The sequence below is a fragment of the Tamandua tetradactyla genome, chromosome 22, assembly GCF_023851605.1.
Source record: "Tamandua tetradactyla isolate mTamTet1 chromosome 22, mTamTet1.pri, whole genome shotgun sequence".
NCBI lineage: Eukaryota > Metazoa > Chordata > Mammalia > Pilosa > Myrmecophagidae > Tamandua > Tamandua tetradactyla.
In genome coordinates, this window is record NC_135348.1 from 37573696 (window position 1) to 37598002 (window position 24307).

Consider the following 24307-nt stretch of genomic DNA (forward strand, 5'->3'; position numbering starts at 1 on the left):
GGGAAGAGGTCTGGGAGACGGGGGGCCGGGAGACGGGGGTCCGGGGAAGGGGGTCCGGGGAAGGGGGGCCGGGAGACGGGGGGCCGGGGAAGGGGGTCCGGGAGACAGGGGTCCGGGAGGCGGGGCCAGGGGTTACGCATGTGGTCTGCAAGCCACCCTCAGATCATCACAGTCTTGGGAGAAATCGTCATTCCGCCATCACCTTGATGTTGAACTTCAAATCTCCAGAATCGTGAGACAATAAATTTCAGTTGTTTCAGCCTCTTAAACTGTGGTAATTTGTTACAGCGACCTGGCAGACTAGACACTAATCATGATTTGAGACAGAGTAATATAAAAAAACCCACAGCCTTAGAAACATACCAGAGGAACAGTTTCTTCCAACTTAACCATCCTAATACCTTACTTGAACACAAGCCTATGTTGATATTGAAAACAGTTTATGAGATATTAATTACTCACCTAATCTGATACCAGACTAAGCAAAGATTGTACGGTAAATATCACTTGGTTTATCATGAAATTAGTCATGTAATTCAAATGACATTTTTATATCTCAATGTACTTTCATAGCATTTATGCCATTATATCTATTTATCTCTACTAATTTGAAATATCCAATTTCTCATTCATTGTGGAACTTTTCCAGGAATGCAGACTTCAGTGCCACTTATGAATAAAACTTTAAATCCCATTCCTGCATAGCTTGGTAACATACTTGTTGAAGTTTAAATCAAATGCTACTGATCTTTTGACACTCTCTCCAAGCCAGTAACAGCATTATTTTTATTCAATCCCAAATCATTTCTGTCTTCTCCCAACATTATTGTCCCCACCTCTCAGAAAGAAAATACATCTTGTCATGTCTTTATTTCACAATCCTTCCTTTGACCTTGCCATACTCTTCATTCATCATATATTCATTCATTTTCCCAATGTCTTGTGAGTGAATTTAAGTGCCAAACACACTACTGGGCACTGGTAAAACAAAGATGAATAACATGCAATCCTCATCTTAAAACTGTACATTGGTGTTAGCAAGCAAACAAGAAAATGGGATGTAAAACCTACTGAAACAGAGGCATATGCACAATCCTATTAGATCATAGAGAAAAAAACTTCTTAACCTGTAGTAATAAGAAAATATTTCCCAAACAAGTGATATTTTGGTGTAATCAAAGAATTTTCTAGGCGTATATGAGAAAAGGCATTCCAGGAAGGGTAAACTGTAGGTACATATGCACAGAGATAAAAAAAATTGTCCTATTGTTGGGGCCATACTATAAAGTATGAAGATGAGAATGGCAGGACATGGATAGAGGATCTACAGAGATAAAAATGAACACAATGCATGATACACTAAGATATTTAAGTTGGTGTCATCCTATTGTTAACAATAAATCACTAAGTCAGTTTAAATAGGAAATAATTGGCAAAAATTTTTCAAATATGTGAAAGGGGTACCGTTATGCAGCTATTACAATAGTCTGAATCAGAGAAAATAAGATCTGTTGAATAAAAGTGGACAGAATCAAATGCAAATGGAGTGACAATTTATTATACCCGTGACTATTTATAATGATGAGAAATTACAGAAAGAGGGATCAAAGTTATGGTAGTCTATCTCAAGGAAAAACAATCCAAAGTTTGGTTTGGTTGACCAAGTGGTGAATGGCTTCAGATGAGAAATCTAATGAGTAAGGACATTAAAATTTTTAATTGGAGGTGTAGAGATTAAACCAAGAGCTCAGCTTTGTACATAACAACTTTTAAAATTATTGGCAATCTACAGGTGCTTATAAAGGCAATCTATTATTTATTGATATTTGAAGTTTTTTATATAAATTTGTTCATTATTTCAATAAATATTTATTAAGTACCTATATACACTTGCCCTGTGTTAAATTGATTGATGGACAAGAGAGACATATCCTCTCTCTGGTAGTTACATTCAATTTGGAGAAGAAAATAACAATAAACAAAAACACTAACAAGGTAAATTCAAGTAGTATGACATGCATTTAGAAAACTTGAAATGTTACAGTAAGGTTAAGCATGAAGAAAAGATAATGAAGGGCAGTTTTAACATAGAGGGCCTCTCTGAGGAGGTGAGGTTGGTGTGGGGACCTAAGTGTTGAAAATGGAAGGCATTCCAGATAGAATCAACTGCAAATGGAAATATTACTGCAAAGGCAAAAAGAAAGGAGAAATATAAAGCAAGACAGGTAAGAGGGTAAAACAGAAAACCCTGGAACATGTGCCTTAGTTTGGATTCCCAGCATACGAAAGTTGCAGTGGGTGTAGTTTACCGGGGAGATGATTTCAGGTACAATACTTGTGTATGTCTGTGTGGGAGGAAGGAGAACTGGGAAAAGAAAGGAGTTGAATTGTAATGGAGTTCAGGGGTTCTGTGGGGTCCCTGGAAATGAGCTGGCTAACCTTGAACCCAGGGCTTATACATTCCGCATTGAATATGGCCTTCGTCCAGGGAAGACTGCAATCTTGGGTGAGATGGCTTTTTTTTTTTCCAAGGACAGTTCCTAGAGAGAGACTACACTATGAAACTTTAGGAGCCAACACACCCAGCAGCTAAGAAAATAGGACACTAGTTCTGAATAGAGGTCTGCACAGCATCGTAGCATCCATTACAAGGACCATGATAAAGAGTTTGGATTTTATGTTAGTATCATGAAAATTTATATGAATTGATCCAGCAGGTGTTTGGCCCAATATGACTGGCAGTTTTTAAGAAAGATGCCCCTGGCTTGGGTAGAGAAATCTGAGGATGAATCAATGTGCAATATGGAAGACAGGTGAGTCATCAGGTGAGAAATGATGGGCTTAGTCAAAGATAAGAGGAGTAGGTAGACAATAATTAGAAGCTAAAGCCATGGGTTGGCATCTCAGAGAAAGTCTGAAGCCAAGGGAGATTGAGTTATAAAGTAACCTGGAACACACTGGCAAGAGTGTGGTATTCTAAAAACATTAGACATTTAGTGTTTCAACATGGTGCTATCTATGCCACAGAAATATCTAACAGGATCTAGACTAAGCATTTTTCCATTGGGTAATTCCTTGATATGAATTTCATAAATGTCGTGGGATGGCAGATACTGCAGTAGACTGAACAGGAAATAGAAAATGAGGAAAAAGGTGGCACAAAATGACTGATGGGCTATTGATAAATGGAGAAAAAAAGGACACAAAGGGACAAACTGGTTATTCAAGATTTATTTATTTAGATTTAGCTTTGTTTATGAGAATGAAGATCTCTAAGTGGGTTTTACAAGCATACACATGCACACATCTTCAAGACTCAAAATGCAGAGAATTGGTAGAGGATGGGTTGAAGACAATGGAATACATGCATCCATGCTCGGTCCTCTGTCAGGACAGGAAGATGTCAGCCCTGATTAGATATTCGTGGAGGCAGAGAGGGCTGTAAGTGAAGAAGGTCATGTCAGATTAATCCTATTTCCTTGATGAAGGGAAAGACAAAACTGAAAGGAATGAAACATTATGAAATGGTAATATCATGACCTAAGTTACAGATGCATTTTTCAAAAAAATTAACGTACACATTAAAGCTTATTTCATTGATCTCATGCTATGATTTACAACAAAATATCTTTATAAAACACCCAAGAACAAACAAGCTAAAAAATATGATCCTGGATGTGAGGACACTAGTAGGCAGAGATAGAAATTGTGAACAAGTCTGTCTCTACACATATGAGCTGGTTAAACTATTTACTTATTAAACTATTTATGACAATAAAGAAACCTTTCAGAACTTTTGTTTTATTGTTTGATGGAGTCTCTCTTTTCAATTGCATCCTGACTTTCTCAGTAGTCAAGTTTGGCTTTCCATGGCTATAAATATATTACCCCAGTAAGAAATAAAGGCTTCTACATAAAAATATGCATTTATAATTTCCTTACCCATTGCACAATTTTATTAATATTTAAATAAATAGTAATTTAAATACCTGCTCAGAAGACTTAGTCTCGCCAACTCACAAAATACTACTGTATTATAATATTTATGAATTCTATTTAAACACCTGAGAGTATTTAATAAGACATTTTTATTTCATAGTATTTTAGTAGAATCTTTTTCTTCTTAGCCATGTAGCATATTAAAATACTGGAGCATGAATTATTGCAAATATAAAAGTTTATTTAAAAGAGCATATGCAAGTGATAGAAACTACACTCAGCTAGTTTGGCTCCCCTATCCTTGAATAAGTTATTAATATTGAGTGAAATTTCAACTTTTTTCTACCAATAATTCTTGAGATTCAGAACAATTCAGATTGTATAACTTATAACATAAAAGACCACCTGATTATAAAGTATTTTTAATATCAGATATTCTAAATTAATGCTGAAATGGATGGAAGAATGACAGGAAGACCATTACAAAATTCTATTTTGGGTATTATAATAGAGATAATGTACTGCAATTTAGTTTAATGAGTTGCAATTAAGGAACTGTTTCAAGAGTTGCATGTAATTTCTTTTAATTATTAGTTATTAGTTGTTCCTGCACAAGTGTATTTAAAAATCACATTATGTGGAATGTAATAAATGGTAAAAGCTCTTCAATATATTCATATTCCTTATGTATGATAGATCACTCAAATTTAAAAGGAAATACAGTGCTTTTCATTTCCCAGAACTTATCAAGAGAATACGTTTATATGTAGGACACTACTTCGTGTGAAATAGGAAGAAAATGTAACTAAATATGCACTTTGGATATAATTTTACAATATCCCAAAAGACTTAGTATTGAATATTGATCCATTCAAAAAATACTGCCATTTAAAAAAACTCTAATAAAATATTTAAGATAACTTACTAACTGAGTGACTTACCTTGCTAAATAATCATTCACAATTTGGAGTAAGGATATATCGTTTATAGAATCATATGATAATCAGCATAGCTATTTCTTATTCATTACAAAGAAGAAGGTTTGATAGGATGTATGCACCGTAGAAAAACCATATTGTAATCCTAATCCCATTTTGTAAAAGCAGTTGTTTCTTCTAATTCCTATTCAGTATTGTATGTTTGAATCTGTAATTAGATCCTCTCCCTGGAAATGTGACTTAATCAAGAGTGGTTGTTAAATTGGATTAAGTGGAGACATGTCTCTACCCATTTGGGTGGGTCTTGATTAGTTCACTGGAATCCTATAAAAGAGGAAACATTTTGGAGAATGTGAGGATATTGAGAGAGATCAGAGAATGCTGCAGCCTACAAAGCAGAGAGTCCACCAGCCAGTGCTTCGGAGATGAAGAAGGAAAACGGCTCCCAGGGACCTTTGTGAAATAAGAAGCCAGGAGACAAAACTAGCAGATGCTGCTGCTTCACCATGTGCCCTTCCAGCTGAGAAAGAAGCCTTGACTGTGTTCGCCATGTGCCTTCTCACTTGAGGGAGAAACCGTGAACTTCATTGGCCTTCTTGAACCAAGGTATCTTTCCCTGGATGCCTTAGATTGGACATTTTTATAGACTTGTTTTAATTGGGACATTTTCTCACCCTCAGAACTGTAAACTAACAACTTATTAAATTCCCCCTTTGAAAAGTCATTCCATATCTGGTATATTGCATTCTGGCAGCTAGCAAACTAGAACAGATGCAAACCCACTGAACTTAGCTTGGATTTGGGAAGTAGATGAAAAAACACTTTTTATCCTCATCCTAAAGCACCCATGTAAAGACGTTTGGGGAAATTTGAAAACATGTTAAGTACAAAAGTCATATCAAAATATTTCAATTTATGTTTTGATAGATCATAAATCATGAGCTAACCAGTTGCAAAAGGAAATACAAAATTTGCTAAATAAGGAAAATGTCTTAACATTCATATAGCTGAAAACAGTCTCATTTAATTTTTCAGAGAAAAACTATCCAATTTAATATCGGATTAGAATAGTCTGATTACAGATATTAAGAGGAAATGTAAAGTACTGTTATAAAAACTTCAGGTTTCTTAACATCTGATATATATATATATATATAATTTATTTCCACTGCACTGTATCTATGATAAAAATAATGTGGAAATACCTAAAATCGTCATTTCGTTAATAATCGTAAATCCTAGTAGGCACCAGAGCTTTATATGTTTACTGTAAAACCACCACACATAACACAGCACTTAGTAAAGAGTAAGAACTTGATATATATGTGTGCGGAAATGATAGATACATACATGATTTTATTAAGATTAAATTTAATTCAAGAGTCTTGCTACTCTTACTTATTACTTTTAAAATACTTTGCAAATTATTTACTGCAATTTATACATTCCTTGTTTTTCTCAACCGATGTTCTGCATACTTAATGACTTTTATCTGGACATACTTCTCTCACCCATATTTGTTTTAAACTTTTCATTTATGATACTCTTCCCAGGTAACTTCACCCAATTATGTTCACTTGTATACTCCACATACTATATTTACATATTAATAATGTCCACAGACTACTATGCTGCTCCTAGTGCTCTGTTATATATGTGTGGATGTGTGCACACATCTGCGTGTGTTTGTGTGTGTGTGTGTTACTCCCAAGAATAGAAATCCTATCTGCTCTAGGGTTTTTTAACGTCACCCAATTTTATGCTCTGCACAAACTGCATATTTAGTAGCAATAGCAATAGCAAAATTCCAATTCCGTTGTATACAATTTTAGGTGAAACAGGAAGAACTAATGAGATGTGTCCTTAAGGCTGTGGAACTGCCTCACCATTGTAATACCAAGGCAGGCTTGTCAAACATGGCTGTCCTAGGTTGCAGCCATTAGAGGACAGAGTTTTGTATTTGTTTGTTTTCTTTGTTTGTTTGTCCTGCTTTGCTTTCCAAACCCTTGGGGAACGTCTAAACATATTGGTAACAATTTGTCCACAGCTGCCTTTTGAGTCATGCAGCCTGTTTGGAAGAATATTAGTCCACCAAGATACGAAACAAGTAAACAATTTCATGATGCACAATTCAGCATGCTACTGTATTAAAGAAGCTGTAAAATCCTGCAGTAAGATGACTTATTTAACTTTGTTTAGTGCGTTGTACACCAAAATAATCTGCTCATATGACCCTTTTTTGTTCCTCAGAACCCATGTTATGAGTGACGATTTGGGAAATAGAGCTATTCATTAACTCTCATCCCATTTCCTGACTTATAGCACATGGCAGAATATTATCCAAACATAATAGAATTATGTTTAAAAAGGCCTTTCCAGGACCACAGAATGTTCAACTTATTAAAAAATAACCTTGAACAAATTATTCCCAACAGAGGCACAAATTCAAGGTCGAATATATAAATGAGCATCAGAAAGTGAATACCTAAAGTAGATAGGAGTTTCCTCAATGATAAAGTGTTATATTTATCCTAATATGTATATAACTTTCCGAATTATTCAACTCTAGAAGAGTAGAAAATATTCAAGTCGGTACAGTTTTTAAATTACGGGGGAAAACAAAAAATAAAATAATAACCCATACTTATTAAGTGAAACTGTCAATTTTGCTACATACATGTATAAACTTCCCATGGTAAATTTTCACAAAATTATATATATGTGTGTGTATGTGTGTATTTTACACTTACATGTAAGACATCCATAAATACACAAGTAAAAGAATATATTTTATTTTAGATGTGAAGGAAGTGCCAGCAAAGAATAACACAATCAGATTTAGGTTTTAAGAAAATTTATGGGAAAATCAACAGTCACGGGTTGGTGGGACGAGTTTGAAGCATACACTTAGCTAGGCAGCTAAGGCAGTCTTCAGGGAAAATAAATTTAATATTGGCTTAGACTAAGGTATTAGTGGCAAAAGTAAAAATAAATGAACAAAAAAGAAAATAAAGAAACCATTCCATATTTGGGCTATATTTTAAAATGAAGTTAATAGTTTTGGGTATATTGGTTATAGGATATGAAAGGAAACATAAGTTAAACATTTTGGTATGAGTCAGTGTGAATGGAGCTACCATTTTCTTAAGTGGCTAATTCTGGCGAAGAGTACATTTTGGAAAAAAAATGAATCGAGGTTTTTTGGTCCCTTCCTCAAGCCTTATAAAAAATCATCTCAAAATGGATCAAGGACCTAAATTTGAATATTATGGTTCAGATATATCTAACTCCTAGAAGAACATGGGAAACATCCTCCAGACCTTACATTAGTCAATGCATTTTTAGACCTTATACTCAAAACACAGGCATCAGCAACAAAAATAGATAAATGGGAACATCTCAAAATTAAAAATGTTTGCACCTCAAAAGATTGTATTATAAAAGTAGAATGACAAATTACACAATGGTAGGATATATTTGGAAACCACAAACCTAACAAAGATTTACTATTCAGAATGCATAAAGAAATCCTTCGACTTAACAAAGACAAAAAAAAAATTCATCTAAAGAATGGGCAAAAGACTTGAAGAGACATTTCTCCAGAGAAGATATACAGATGGCCAGAAAACATGGAAAATTGCTATCAGGGAAATGAAAACCAAAACCACAGTGAAATACCATTTTATACCCATTAGAATCACTGCTGTTTAAAACAAAACGAAACAAACAAAAACAGCAATGGAAGATAACGTATTGGAGAGATGCAGAGAAATAGGAGCACTCTCATTCATTGCAGGTGGCAATGTAAAATGGTGCAGGGACTGTGTTAGACAGTTTTGCTGTTCCTCAGAAGGCTAAGTGTAGAACTACTATAGGACCTGACAATCCAGCCAGTAGGTATATACCCAAAAGAATTTAAAGCAGGTACTCAAACAGTTATGTGCACACTTATGTTCATGGCAGCATTGTTCACAATTGCCAAAAGATAGAAGCAGCCCAAGTGTCCATCAACTGATGAGTAGATAAATAAAATATGTGCGCACACTCACTCACACACACACACACACACACACACACATACACACACACACACACACACACTGGAATATTATTCGGCTGTGAAAACAAATGAGGTCCTGATACATATGACAAACATGGATGAACCTTGAAGACATCATGTTGAATAAAATTGGCCATATACAAAAGGACAAATACTCTGAGATCTCACTGATTTGAAATAATTAGAATAAGCAAGCTCATCGAATCAGAATCAGAGTCTAGAATAAAGGTTACCAAGGGATGGGATGGGGATAGGAAATGGGAAGTTAAGGCTTAACATTTACAGGTTCCTATTGGAAAGGATAGAAACGGTTTTGGTGATGGATGGTGGTAATGTGGTAGCAAAACATTGTGGGTTTCGTTAACAGCCCTGAAATATACACCTGCGTATGATTAAAGCAGGAAATGCTAGATTGCATACATACTAAAAGAATAAAAATTTTTAAATAATCCATGAAAGTACACTGCACAAATAGTGAACCCTAAATAAACCATGGAATGTAGATAATAGTGTAACTATAAAAGTGTTCTTTCATCAATTTTGACAACTGTTCCACAGCAATACAAGCTGTTTATAATAAGGTGGTACATGGGAACCCTGTATTTTTTGCTTGATTGTTTTGTAAATTTCTCTAATAAAGAAAAAATAATGTTTTAAACGTAATTTTGGAGATGATTTTTTAGGAATGTTAGTCGATCAAACAGTGTAATTTTCTTCATTTTCTATAGCTTTTACATTACTTTTTTTTTTTTTTTTTGACACAGGCACACTCTGGGAATTGAACCAGGGTTCTCCGGCATGGCAGGCAACAACTCTGTCACTGAGTCACCATGACCTACCCATTTTCTATAGATTTTAAAGGAATTATCCCAAATGAAGATTTAAGGAGTTACATGTGAATACAGATATAAGAAAGACAGCATTTAGTTATAAAGAAAGAAAGGTACTAGTAAAAGATTGTTTTGGTACACAGTAAGAATTTATGTAATGTATTCCTAAAATTAATCTGGCCATTTTGGGGCTATGCACTCTGCTATCTGTTAAGAATTCAAAAATAAGGAGAACTGATCAATCTTTTAGATTGTAGACTCAAGTGATAGAGACACACTTTCTTTTTTGGGAATGGGCAGGCATCAGGAATTGAACCTGGATCTCCAGCATGGCAAGCGAGAACTCTACCACCAAACCACTGTGGCCCCCCCGAGAGACATACATTTTGTTACTTGAAGAAAACATGTAGGGCTCAGTGAAAACCAGTTACAAAAGGAGCATTTCTTTCCTGGGTGGACGTGGAAGCCTTCTCTGAGGAAATAAAGAGAACAAGTTGAAGTTGACCAGGTCGCAGACAAGGGAGTGGAGAAAGTAAATAATTGTGGGAAGATTTAATGGACCAAAACAAGATTTTGTGTAACACTCACAGAACTAAAGAAGTTTGAGCATAGTAAACTCAAATTTCTTGGCACTGATAATGATAGAGCTATTTTTAGTCTCACATTCTAGCTTTCTGAGTATGTTATCTAATATAATTTTTATAATTACCATTTCAGGTGGGTAACATTATTATTTCACTTAGTTTTGACAAATGGTCTGCATTGAAGGTAAATGCTAACATGCTTGGAAGTAGACTCAAAGCAGAGGGGATAAAGATGATATCTGATAGATGTGGAAAGTGAGTACTAGTGGAGAGGTTATTGATGCAATTTTGCCTCAAGTGCTACATGTTCATATTTCCATGTAGGTGAAAATATAATTCTCTTTTTAGGACTTGTTGTAGAGTAAAACTCAAAAGATGATGACAGGGGCCTGTTAATATTTCTTTATAAAAATGTATTCCCTTGGTCCTTGAAACCCTGCTATAAAATTACTAATTAATATTTGGCAAGGATTTCGGAAAGGTGCGAGTCCCAGACATACCATAAAATATCTTGGTTAGCACGTAAAATCAAGGCTACAGTACACCCATTAAAAGGATTTATAACTATGTTTTCACTTAGAGTGGAGATGGAAAGAACACCAGACAGCTGTTAAGGGGTTGAAAGCAGAAAATATGCTCAACTATTCATCAAAAAGAAGACACAGGGGACACAGGATTTGTTTTAACTTTCTGGACGATATTGAAGTATTAAACAAGCTTGGAATTGATATTTTGAAAGTGGAGCATATTTTGTGATTCAAAAACAATTTAATAGTATAAAATTCTCAAGAACATTTGGAATATAGACAGTTACTTTTGAAACAACTATAACATTATGTTTGACTATTTTAACAAGTACACTAAATTGGAAAGGAAGGGAGTTTCCAAAAAAAAAAGATGTGTTTTTTTTAAAAAAAGAAAGATAATCATGAAAATAAGATGGATAGGTACTCCTTGGAGTTTTTTATATGCAGTCTAAATGTCATTTTTTAACTTCAGTGTTTACTCATAAAATGAATTGCTTAGTGGAAACATCAAACCATAAGTCCACAAAACAGAATGTCAAATGGGCAACTAATTTTTTTTCAGGAAATTGCCTCCTATAGGAACAAGAATATTACCATAAATGGTTATGCAACATTAATTTATATGAACAACTACATTAAAAAGTATACTTTCACATTGGATTAATGCAAATTATTTTATGCCATCTAAAATGTTATATTCAGACAAAATTTAAATTGTCAGATTGCAATGATTAGCATCACTTGGAGAGATTAGAAAATCGTAAGGATGAAAATTTTAACATTTAAAATTCTAGAACTAAGTAGAACACTATTCCCTAGGAATTCCCCAATTAGTGGTCATGTGGTTCAAAATGTAAAAGAGTTATCATCCTGCTACTACTCTGATAACCACCACTACCTCCACTCTAACCACCATCACCATTCCCACCTCATTTACTACCTCTAATGATAATAGCGATTAGATCAGCAGACCTTGTTTGAGTGTCTTAATCTGTATTAGGCAGTTTTCTTAGTATTTTAAATATGTTATCTAAGTTATTTTTCATAATAACTATATCAGGTGGGTGTTAATATTGTTCTTATCTTACAGGTAAAGGCATGCACCTAAGTTCACAGAGCTGGTGGAGGGCAAAGATAGCGATTGCACCCAACTTTTTGTTACCAGGGTTCACATGCTTCACTCTAAGTCATAACTTCCATTTACAGGCTAATAATGAAAAGTTGCACGCATGCTTTTTCATATGGAGTATAAAATAGGAAAGAAGAGAGGGGAGTCCACAGGAAAACATTGATAAGAAAGCAACCTGGCGTTTATTCTTCTAAGTGAATTTTGACGAAATATTTCTTTTGATAATCAGAGTTAATATTTATTTTAAAAAAAAGGAGAAGAACACTGTCTCTGTATTGAAATGACAAGAGCTGCAACAAAGGCCAAAGCTAATCACTATACTGAGAACCATATTAGGAACATTATAAAGTTTGTTTAAATAGCTCAGTTAATTATACAAATGTGAACGGTATCAAAACAGACACTGCTGAGCTGTCACGCAGGTTTAGAGAGCTATCCATGATGAAGCAGTAATAAGGAGATTATGACAGACGTGTTAATTTGAAACTTCTGATAAATTCTCATGAGGATTTAGTTAAGCCTTTATAATCAAACCTACAGAAAATTCTGGAAAATCAAAGGTGAATGATATTTCCATGTGAGAGAGCAGCCAAAATAATTCTGCAGAGATTTTTCACATAAACTTTGAGAGGATTTCAGAGTCACACATGTTAATTGGTTATTACAAAGGTAACCAAGGGTTGTTTCTTGTAAAAAGAAATCTACCCACAGAACAGTCTTTCAAATACCCACTAAAAATGGTCTGCTAAAGCCTTACTGTTTTTTCCTCACTCATGTCAAATTCCTGGAAGTTTTCTTTTATAAGTGATACAGTGATTTGAAAGTACATTTACTTTTGAAAATATATATATTTATCGTATGGTTGACATACATTTTAACAAAATTCCAGCTGTCCAAATATCTAGATCAAAAATAAACAACACTAAATTCACAAAATGTGAATATTTTCTAAATATTTTTCCTTTTTATGGATGGTGTCATCTTTGGCCAGGGCAGCTATTCTTATGTATCTAGTCAACAGTAATACAATGTTATAGTAAGGACAACTATCTATCAATCTCTTTCCCGAGAATTTCTCCTCCACCCCAGGCCTAGACACCTTATATTCCCTTTACAAGGCTTTACTTATCTCTGTAACATATGTCACCACCATGCATACTGCATGTTTATTGGGAGATTTGATTTTTCTACATTTCCTTCATCCCGTTACAATGCAAGTTCCGAGGGAAGAAGAGATTCTTATGCTTTTGATTACTGCTACATCCTTAGCTTCTAGAACAATGAGTGGCTTGTAGTGGGTGATTCAATGTCTTCTAAAAGAAAGAAGGGAAGAAGGGAAGGAAGGAAAGGAGAAGCAGTCAGGGTGAAGCAGTAAATAGGAGAGAGAAGGAGTAAGAGATTGAGGGAGGGAGGCAGTAGGAAGAAAGGAGGGGAAGAAGACAGAAGAGACAGAACCTGAGATTCTAGGTGAAATTAAAGGTACCTTAGTGCCCACGTTCTCTAATTGTTTGAAGAAAGGTCAAGGCAAAGACGGGCAATTACTTAATTAATTTATTTTTTTAAATGTCAGAAATCAAATATAATTTTTACTTGAGCTGTTTTAAGTTATTACTTATTTTATATCCCATGTTTCCATTAATAATTCATCATTTCTATGGAAACATCCAGATATTTACCAGTAACTTCTGTTCTCTAGAGATAACCATCGAAAGCCATTCATTTAATAAAATCGTCTCTTGCCTCAGACATATTTTTAGTCTCCGCAGTGCTTAATGAGGTATCCTGTTAAAAAAGTTTAAAACAATCTTATGCTGGTTTGAAAGGATTTATGTGCCCTAGAAAACCCATGTTTTAATCCTAATCAATTTTGTGAGAGCAACGGGTTCTTCTAATCTCTATTCAGTACTATAGGTTGGAAACTTCATTAGGTTATCTCCACAGAGATGTGACTCAATCAATTCATCGGTATTAAACTTGATTAGAAGGAGATGTGTCTCTACCCATTATATGTGGATCTTGATTAGTTTACTGAAATCCAATAAAAGATGAAATATTTTGGAGAAAGCTTCAGAACACCTCAGAACCACGAAGTAGAGTACACCATCCAGTAACTTTAAGAGATTAAAAAAAAAAAAAACATGTCTCCCAAGGCACTTCATGAAGCAAGAGGCCTGGAGAGAAAGCCAGTAGATGCCGCCATGTTCGCCATGTGCCCTTCCAGATGAGAGAGAAATGCTGAATGTCATCGGCCTTCTTGAACCAAGGTATATTTCCCTGGATGCCTTAGATTGGACATTTCTAAAGACTTGTTCTAATTGGGACATTTTCTTGGCCTTAGAACTGTAAACTAGCAACTTATTAAATTCCCCTTTTCAAAAGCCATTCTGTTTCTGGTATATTGCATTTCAGCAGCTAGCAAACTAGAACATATTTCAAGTTTAATTTGGTTATTTGAAACTGAATGAAAAATATTCCCTTATCTTTCCCATTCCACCTTTTTGAGTAAGCAAGTATCTGTAACAGTTTAGTTATCTTAATCTTTAAAGAGTTGCTTAAAGCTGGAACCATGTGTTCCTGGCTCCCAAGTTTAAGACTGGAATTTCCTTCATAGGTGAGGGATCTTAAGATACAAATGCACAGTAGGTGTTAAATGAATGTTGAAAGATTATGCCTCATTTTGTTAGAGAACAATAAATTGTGTGCTTCTAATCCATTTCCCCTTCTTCAATAATAATAAATTTTGAATCATATGATTTACTGTATTGCAGAAAGTGTGATCCTGTCAAGTGAAACTATTTAGTGGAAGCTTCCAGGCACACCTATTAAGAAATAACTGAGGTCGTTCTTGGTCCCTCTTCTTCACTGCCTACAAATATAAATGTTGTTGTGTTGGATTATAAAGTTTTGAATACACCATAAAATACCAGTATAGGAGTATCGTGAGTCATACAAAACTTGTAATGCATATCTTACTTTTTACTGAAAGGGAAATAAATGTGTGTCTTTGGCATCTTTTATTAAGTTATTTTTCAAGATTTTTCTTATTCATGGCCAAACCAAATTTTTATATAACTCTCCTATTTTTATATAACATCCATATATCTTTTCCAGAAAAAAAGTCAAAGCAACCTGGGACCCATATATTTCCTACTTTCCTTGTTTTTCCTAGTAAAAATAATTCTATTTATCAATTTCATTTAACATTCCCTCTATTATCCAATATCCATGCTTAAAACGTTCATTCACATCCCTTACATAGCCCCCTAAATAGTCAGTTCTTTTTAAACTCCACGATCCATATTTAGTTATATTTTATTAAATGAATGGCTTTCAATGGTTATCTCTAGAGAACAGAAGTTACTGGTAAATATCTGGATGTTTCCATAGAAATGGAAACATGGGATATAAAATAAGCAATAACCTAAAACAGCTCAAGTAAAAATTATATTTGATTTTTGACATTTAAAAAAATAAACCAATTGCTTTCCTTTTTTTATCTTTGTACAACCATCTTGAAATATTTTAGGTAGGGCATCAGCATCACTATTTTATTTTACAAAATAACTAGTTATTAATAAATAGCTAACTTTTGTCAGTAATTTCCACTGGGACTTTCTCAAAGTGATATTATTAATTTAACCCTCACTCTATCCCATTAAATTTAGTAAGCATTATCATACCAATGATGACTTAAAAACATGAAATGACTTATCAAATGCTTATTCCAACATAGCACAACAATGATTGAGTAATTAAATCATGGTCCCTCCAGTAAGTTAGATTCGATAGAAAATGTCCAAGTATTATTTATGTCTTATAGGGTCTGATTGTAAGCTACATCAGTGGCAATAGAATTATATTTGAGATAGTTTCTTTTTTTTTTTTTTTTTTTTAGAGAGAGGGAGGAAAGGAAGGAAAGACAGAGAGAAGGAAGGAAGGATGGAAGGGAAACATTTTTAAACATTTTCTTGTTTTTATTATATTTTGTTTGTTTGTTTGTTTTTTACATGGGCTGGGGCCGGGAATCGAACCGGGGTCCTCCGGCACGGCAGGCAAGCACTCTTGCCCGCTGAGCCACCGCGGCCCGCCCCTTGAGATAGTTTCTTGACCCCACAAATGATTTACAACGTGACTAAGCTCTTTCAGGTTTATGGTCATAAAACCATGGTTGCTAAGTACAGGGGAGCAAATGATGAATTGTGATCCTCATAAAAAATAGCCTTAAGCAGGTAAAACTGATTAAAATTCAAAAGGCTAGATATGATGCATGTATGAGGATGTATAGGTTGAAGCTTAAGCATGCAATACTCCAATGTTATAACATCCATCTATGTTGTATCAGGATTCTTTTACTTATGTTCATTAATATTGTCAATATGGTGATTAAATAGATCATGAAATGCAGTAAAAATATTGGCTGTTTTGTTCATATGTGCTTGTATCTTCAGAATTAAAGCTGGAGATTCACTTGGGTTTTGCTTTATTTGTTCACAGCAATCAGGTTTGTAGTTATAGGGTATTTCACTTCCCCAAGCAATTAGACTCATTGTTTTTCAATTTATCCATCCTTGAAATTGTGGTCGGTGTTACTGCATTCATTTTTCCTTCTTTTATCCTGATAGACATGCTCTGGATGTGCATATTTGGCAAGGAGGTGAAGCAAGGTTTTGAAAGGACTAAAGTTAATTTATGTGTGGGGTGTGGAAAGAGCCCTCGTTAATACAAATAATTTTAAAAATTAATATTAGTCATAGCAACTTCAAAGAAATCTGTGTAAGTGAGGGGCCCTGAAGCTTAAGCTTCATTAGTTTCATAGTAAATCCACCTCTTGAGAGCATTAAAGAAGCTGCATAGCTAGTTTTAAGCAGTTGCCATCCCAACATTAATAATCATTTCTGAATTTTTCCTCTTAAGTTTATATATATCTATAGTATACACATGCATATATATTTGCATGCACACATATACATGTATAATCTATGAATTTTATAGTATTTATTATAAAAGGTAATATGAATACAAACATTAATTTTTAATGTATTATGCAAAAATTACAGGTATTCACAGTGTTTAGTGAATGAACATCTTCAAGTGTCATAATTTTACCCCAATTTTTTGTTTCTTATTTAAAAATTGTAAATATCTTACATATTCAGTAACACATTAAATGTGTGAATTTGAAGTAATTGCTTAGTTTAGCTATTTGCAGAATCTTAATATACACTTTCCTTTTTTGTGTCCTTTTCATTTTATCTAGAGAAATTTAATATTTTGATTGCTACTTTGGCCTTTTCTAGGGCTATGTTTCACTTGTCCGTGTTGTTCTACAATTCCTCTTAATCAATGTCCTCTTTGCTGACCCACCGTGTTCAGCTGTGGCTTACGATGTTTGCCTCTCACAGTCCTTTGCTGATCTCCTTTCTCAGTGTGGGCTGATCTAGATGGATCAGCACTACCGCCACATTACGGTATCAGGGATATTTCACTATCTACCACACACGCAATGGGTCCCTCAACTCAATCTCTGCTCCCAAAGCTCTGTCTACTTTACCCTATGACCTTAGGCATCATTTACATAAGGCACAACTTCAGGTAGCAGACCCCTGAAACTTTCCAAGTTCATCTTATAAGAGTAAAGTAACGAGAATGAATCTGACACCACGTCTTGTTTGCGTGTCTGTGTTCCATATCACTCTTATGAGCAAACTCCGTGTTACCTCTAATAATTGCCAAATTTAGATGCCTCAGTCTTGTGGCTTTACCTTCTGCAATGTACACTGCATTTCTAGCCCATGCAGATTTTATCGTGTTTTTGAGTTTAGGTATCTTTTTGGTTGCTATGCTTTTCTTTCCAGCTTGTTTATAAATGAGCATGCAATGCACTCTGTTCTGGAAAAAACACAGATGAATTTCTAAATTCCGCATCCCCATATTTAATTGGTTTCAGTGCATATTAGAAAAGAGTGCATATCCTGTGTTCAAATTAGGAAATATTCCCATTAACTGTTGTATATATTTCCTACTTTGCAATGAATGAAATAAAAAGACTAGTAAAATGTGGGATTATTATTCAAGAAACCATAATCTAATGTTTGGAATTAAATAAAAACAGATGTTGCTATAATGCCATATGATAGTTGGAAGCAAACTGTAAGAGATGGAAATGTTGGCAGGGAGAGCAGCAAGAATTTAGATAGGAAGGAATATTCTTTCAGAGAAATGAAACAACATGCACAAAAGGCAAAATCTTGTATAAGCTTTCTATATGTTCTGGCAATAAGGGATACTCTAATTTGAATGTCAGGCTATAAAAATTATAGAACTATAAGGAGAAAATAACTAAACCTTAAGTTGGTAACTTGAATGCTAGATTGAGAAATTGATTCTCAATATTGTTGACAATTGGTATTACCTGATGGTTTGTATGTGGCTTCTATTTCAGAATAAATACTCACTTTATCTGGAAGTTTCAGATATAAGAAAAATCTAAAATAACAGTTGTCAAGGTTGGGTCTGGGAAATGTGCCCTGCCATTAAAAGTATTAATATTTGGGCTCTGAAACTACATGAATTCATTGTTAAGAATTTTTATCCAAAGGCTACATTGAACATATAGTGTGAAAATGCAAATCAGATCACTATTTTACTTATATTTTATTATGTAATCCAACAGCCCCACGAAATAAATTCTTCTATTGTCAGCAACGTATACACAAGATAAGTGAGGTTTGAAAGTTTATATGGCTTATAGCTGTCAGAATGATAATTAGTACTTGAGTGTTCTGAGTTAAGTCCTCACACTTAGTCTTCAACCAAATGTCACTCTGAACATTTTGAGTATATTAAAATTTGTTTATATGTCTTGCATTTACACATTTTATGATTTTTTAAATGACTAGCCTTTTGTTCTCAGATAATAAGAATTCCAGTCTTTGAATTCATATTTAAGTGTAATGACAAATTCTTATTAAAGAATTATAAATAAGGAAATAAAGAAAACCATGTTTAAAAGCTGGGCTCTTGAAGAAATTTCCAGTAGGAAATAATGAATCAAAACTCTTTTGGAGACTTATTAACATGGACATAAGTAGAGTAAAATAATAATGGAGTAATAATGGAAACCACATTCCTGTGATTGAGATAATTCATATTCTACTATACTCAGTTAATTTGTAAAATTAGTATTAAATGCCCAGGCTATAGAAAGTTATAGTCATACCAGGTAAAATTTAATTTGGTCAAGTAATGCGCAGTATAATGATTCTATATGGCGTTTACTCTTCCTTGTTATTTGTGTTTTGTTTATATTTTTTCTGATATGAAAATTGTAAAATGAACTGATCTTTAAAAGATGAGAAAAAGTTCTTGTTCTTAGTTCACGATTTCTATGCGGTCACACTCTATTTTTTATTATATCATATATTTTAAGAGTACATATTTTGCTGTTTGGGTTATTATGGTATCACTTATATTTTATAAAATTCTCTGATCTCCTAATTTGGATTTTTAAAAATTGAAGTAGTATAGCATTTCAATCTAATGAAATAGCAAATTTCAGATTATACTTATATTAATTATAAGAATTCTTTATGCTTGGCCAAATACCCATCACATTGTCGGTATCCAAAATATGCATTGAATTATTAGACAGAAAGAACAAATGTTGATTTTTATTTGGGCATCAAGGCAACTTTATGAAAAAATGTCACTACTACTATTATCGCAATATTATATTTTTATTATATAATAAATCCAGGGGCAGATTCAAATATCTATCACTATTTCACCACTGGGCCACTAAAGTAGTGTTTTCTACATCTCCATGCTGATTAGCAATAGTTATCTGATAAAGTATATATAATTTATAAATGAATGGACTCATTTACACTGTGAAAATACCATAACGAAGTATGCGTATCCTTTATATTCCACTTTGTATTCTTGTATCCAGTGGACTTAATATTTATTGAGACCATAGAACACTTTTCAGAGAATGATATTCCTCTGAGACTGACTTAATCAAAGTCAACGTACCATTTCCATGTTACTTATTTTCCTCTGTAAACTTGCCAATCACTTAGGCTCCAAATTGCATGAGAGCTTTGAGTCGACAGTATCTAAATGTGAGAAAAGAAAGTAAAACATATAGAATGAGAATTTAACTGGATGTAAGCATTTAGTTGAATATTGTGAACATCTGGAAAATATTTTTTGTGCAGTCTACCAATTTGCTTTTTAAATTGTTTATAATTTCATTCTCTTTTGAGTCTTATTTAGCTACAAGTTTAGTTCAAAAGGTAGATGAATTAGTTAGCATTCTAAGAAAAGGAAGTTACTAGTTTCACTAAATGTTCTGCAATTATTTTTAACAGATTACATGTACAAAGATGCAAAAAATTGTGGAAATATTTTGCACAACTTCACATTGCAGATTAAATATCTCGGTGAAGACTCCTGGGTTCACTGGTTCTACAAACATTTAGAAATGCAAAGATATGAAAGTCATACTTGTCTTTTAAGACGCTTTTCATATGCATGCATCAAAACATGCTCTTAATAATGTAATATAATTGAAACAATTAAAGGTATGCGGTTGCTCCTCGCTACGCACTGTAGTTATGTTCTCTAAAGTTGTTGCAAACATTGAATTTGTGACTACAGGACCATTGCTTCTAGGGAAATACAGGGTTAGGTTCCTGCAATTCTGGTCTCAATATTTTTGTCAACCAATCATGCTCAACTTTGTTTTGCAAGTTTTTCCTTTTTTTTATGCATATATATTTTAAACATTTTTATTGTGAAATATATCATATATGTGAAGGAAAGAAAAAGGAATAATTTTCAAAACTTCAACAAGTAGTTATAGAACAGATCCCACAGTTAAGCATGTGGTACCCTTACACCATTTCAGGTAGCGATTCAGCAGTCATTACTCATTTGTCATGTCCTATTTTCTCTGCTATACCTCCTCCTTTTTCTCTGATCCTTCTCCCAATCTATAGGTATCTTTAGGCAATGCCTATGATGACTTTTCAGAGAAGGGGTGTCAATACTAAAGGCTAGGGTGATGTAATTAATTGATAATCTTAGAAAGACTGGTCCTTCGGGTTTTAGGATTTATCTGACCTAGGAACCCTCCAGGAATTATTGATTCCAGGAAAGCAAACAGTTCTTGAAACCTTTATAGAGTCTCAATTCCAGCCCTAATTATTCTTAAGAGTCAGAAGAAGTGATGTTAGTTGGGGTTTAGGAAACCATGGCAATTAGCACCACCTAAGAGTAACCTTCAGAATAGTCTCTTGACTCTATTTGATCTCTCTTGGCCACTGATGCCTCATTTTATTACACATCTTTTCCCCTTTTTGATGAGGAAGGCATTATGGATGCCACAGTGCCGAGGCCAGACTCATCCCCAGGAGTCACGCCCTTTGTTGTTAGGGAGATTTTCACCCCTGAGTGTACTGCCCTCTGTAGTGGGGAGGGCAATGACTTTCCTTGTAGAGTTGGGCTTACAGAGAGAGGCCATACTAAGCAACAAAAAAGGTTTCCTGGAAGCAGTTCTTATGCCTTGTTATGGGTAGTCTTAGCTTCTCTCCTACATAAATAAGTTCTGTAAGAGAAAGTCTCAAAATCAAGGACTTGGCCTATTTTTTTGGGTGTCCCCAGTGGGTGAGAGGGTACCAGAGTTCCCCAGATGAGAAAGTTTAATAGTCCCATATATAAATATACATATATATGTATCCCCCCTCCCTTTGGAGCTTCAAGGGACTCTATCAATACTTCTTAATTATCAACCCACCATAGTCTGAGATGTATCTTGGCATTACATTAAATTATACAGAATTACAAGGCCTTGTTTCCATTCTGGACTCCAGGAATTTGGATTGATACAATGAGCTATGCAAACAGATTGATTTAGATTATGTGCTATGGAAAATTTAGGTCATAATGAACCTCTCTGCCTTTGGTCAAAAAAACATTATTTAATTTACATTGTGATTCATTAATATTGAACTCATGGCCAACGACATTGTAACTCATGCCTGAATGTAGCTTTGCTAACACACGTTTTCTCTGTATGACACATTACAGCCTTCTAGTGTTTGTGAGCACCAGACAGCAATTCAGCCCTACTTGGGGTTGGTGAGTTTAATAGTGAACTCACCAACCAAAAGCACAAAAGTGCAAAAATCATGGCACTAAATATACTGTAAAATGGATGCTTATTACAGTGAGCTAGCTAAAACCAAAGGATCTAGTACCCTTATTCAATATCAGCTAGAAACATGGCCATCAGGTGAGTCAAATTTTTTACCACTCTATTCATGTTCGTGAACAACTGCAAAAGTGTCATGAGTATTATTTTCGGGTTCATAAATACTATGAGTGAGTTGGCAAATTTTCAGATGAAAACTTGGACTCATTTCATGTTTAAGGTGTCATAGGTAACAAAAGGAATGAATTGACTCACTTTGCTTGAGTGACGAAGCATGGCCAAAAAAGTCTAGATAAACCTCACCAAGAGGCTAGAATTTATGGAGCTTGAAGAACATATACAAGGTTAAGTTTGCGGGGTAAATTTCTATGGGCTAGGACATAATCCAACACCAAACTGGGCACTTTTGAGGGTCCACACTTAAGGCCTCTAAAATTTTTCTTGAGTGAAATTAGAAACAAGACTTAGTAAGACATTGCATTTTAAGTATTTTCATAGTGTTTCCATGAAAATTTAAAGTATATATATAAATAATACATAACAGTATGACAATAAAAATCGTTATTATTCATTCATTAGTTTACAAAATAATTATATATTGAATGTCAACTAGGTCTCAAAGAAAGCAGACAACCTTTACTTCCCTGGTGAAGCTTACATTATAGGGTAAAGAGACAGAAAATAAGCAATTTAAATAAGTAATTTATATTAGAAGGAAAAATGCTACAGAAAAAAATATCAGGGGGAATTGGGAGTGTAAATAGGGTGGCAGATGGTCTCATTGCGAAGGTGACATTTGAGGAAAGAATTGAAGTAGATGATACTCCTGGCTTTATAGCTCAGAAATATTGGCACAAAAACGAAGAGTGAAGACACCAGTGGGTGGTTATTGCTGGTGTGAGGGGCTAACTTGAAATGAAGCCAGAGAGATAACAGGAGGCCGAGAGAGCCAGGTAGGAACTTGTGCACCCTGTAAGGGTGCAGTCTCTCAACTAGATATTTGGGGAAGCTGTTGTTTAGCTTTGAATAAATAAGAAATACAATCTGATTTTTATTTTATAAAGAGCTTCCTGACTGCTGTATTGACCGAAGCTGAAGCTTGGGATGCTGATGTGGAAAAAATTAGAAACATTTAAGAGGCCAGTGGAAGTATTTCAATGAGAGGAGGTTGTGGCTTAGACCAGGTATAACAGTAAAGGTGAAAATAAATGGCCATCATATTCTGGATATATTTGGAACATAAAGCCTGCTTGAGAAAGAAAAACATTGACAATGACTTCGGTTTACATCTGCGAAAAGAGAAAGTTGTAATTGCCATTTACCTGCACTTGGAAAATTCTTTGTGGTAGCTTTTAGAGGAAGGGTGAGGATTTCAATCTTGAACATGTTAAATCTGAGTTGTGTAGCAGGCAGCGTATGTTGAGTTTGGAGGCAGTGAAGAGTTTCAATGGAGCATTGTCATTCTGTACATGGTATTTAAAACCAGAAGAGTAAATGACATCACTAAAAAAGTGAGTGTAGACAGTACTCAGAAGAGGCCAAAGTTTCACAGTGGGAACCTCCCATGTGACGCGGTTCCCAGAAAGAGAATCTGGCAAAGAAGACTGAGAAAGAACAGCCAATAGGATAGGGAAGAGCTTGAGAGAGATACAGAACCCTGGAAGCCAAGAGAAGAAAGCATTTAAAGGTTCAAGGCCCATTCATTTGTGTAAAATGTTACTATTAGAGGGAACAAGAAGATGCTAAAAATTAAACATTTGAATAAGTCTTGAGGTCATTAGTGATTTTAACATAGCTGATTTGGTGTGGTAGAGATGAGGTAAGCCTGCTGGAGAAGACTGAAGAGAGCAGTTGCGGAGAGGTGGTCAGGAGCAAACCTGATATGCTGGAGCCAGCACCTCGTTGGTTAAGCACAGCTCTTCCAAACTCCACATTGCATAGCTTGAAATCAATCCTGATAGCTTAAAATTGATGCTGGTGGGAATATATATTTTCACCAGCAAAAATCAGCAAACACTCAAATCAGGGTTTTTTTTCTACAGAAAGAGCTGGTTGTTAAACATTTAGCAGCATACCACTGGGTG

The 24307-nt window shown here is 34.6% G+C and overlaps 1 long non-coding RNA gene across 2 annotated transcripts; it reads right to left on the minus strand.

Annotated features, from left to right (window-relative positions):
• Window positions 1–3222: 3222 nt before the first annotated feature.
• On the minus strand, window positions 3223–23754 carry LOC143666108 (uncharacterized). 2 transcript variants are annotated; one of them, XR_013167398.1, is made up of 3 exons: window positions 23546–23754; window positions 20042–20124; window positions 3223–3439 (listed from the first exon to the last, which is right to left on the minus strand). It is a non-coding gene; the product is annotated as an uncharacterized LOC143666108 (long non-coding RNA). The 2 variants fall into 2 exon arrangements; XR_013167399.1 differs by having other exon boundaries at window positions 3223–3500.
• Between the last annotated feature and the right edge of the window lie 553 nt (window positions 23755–24307).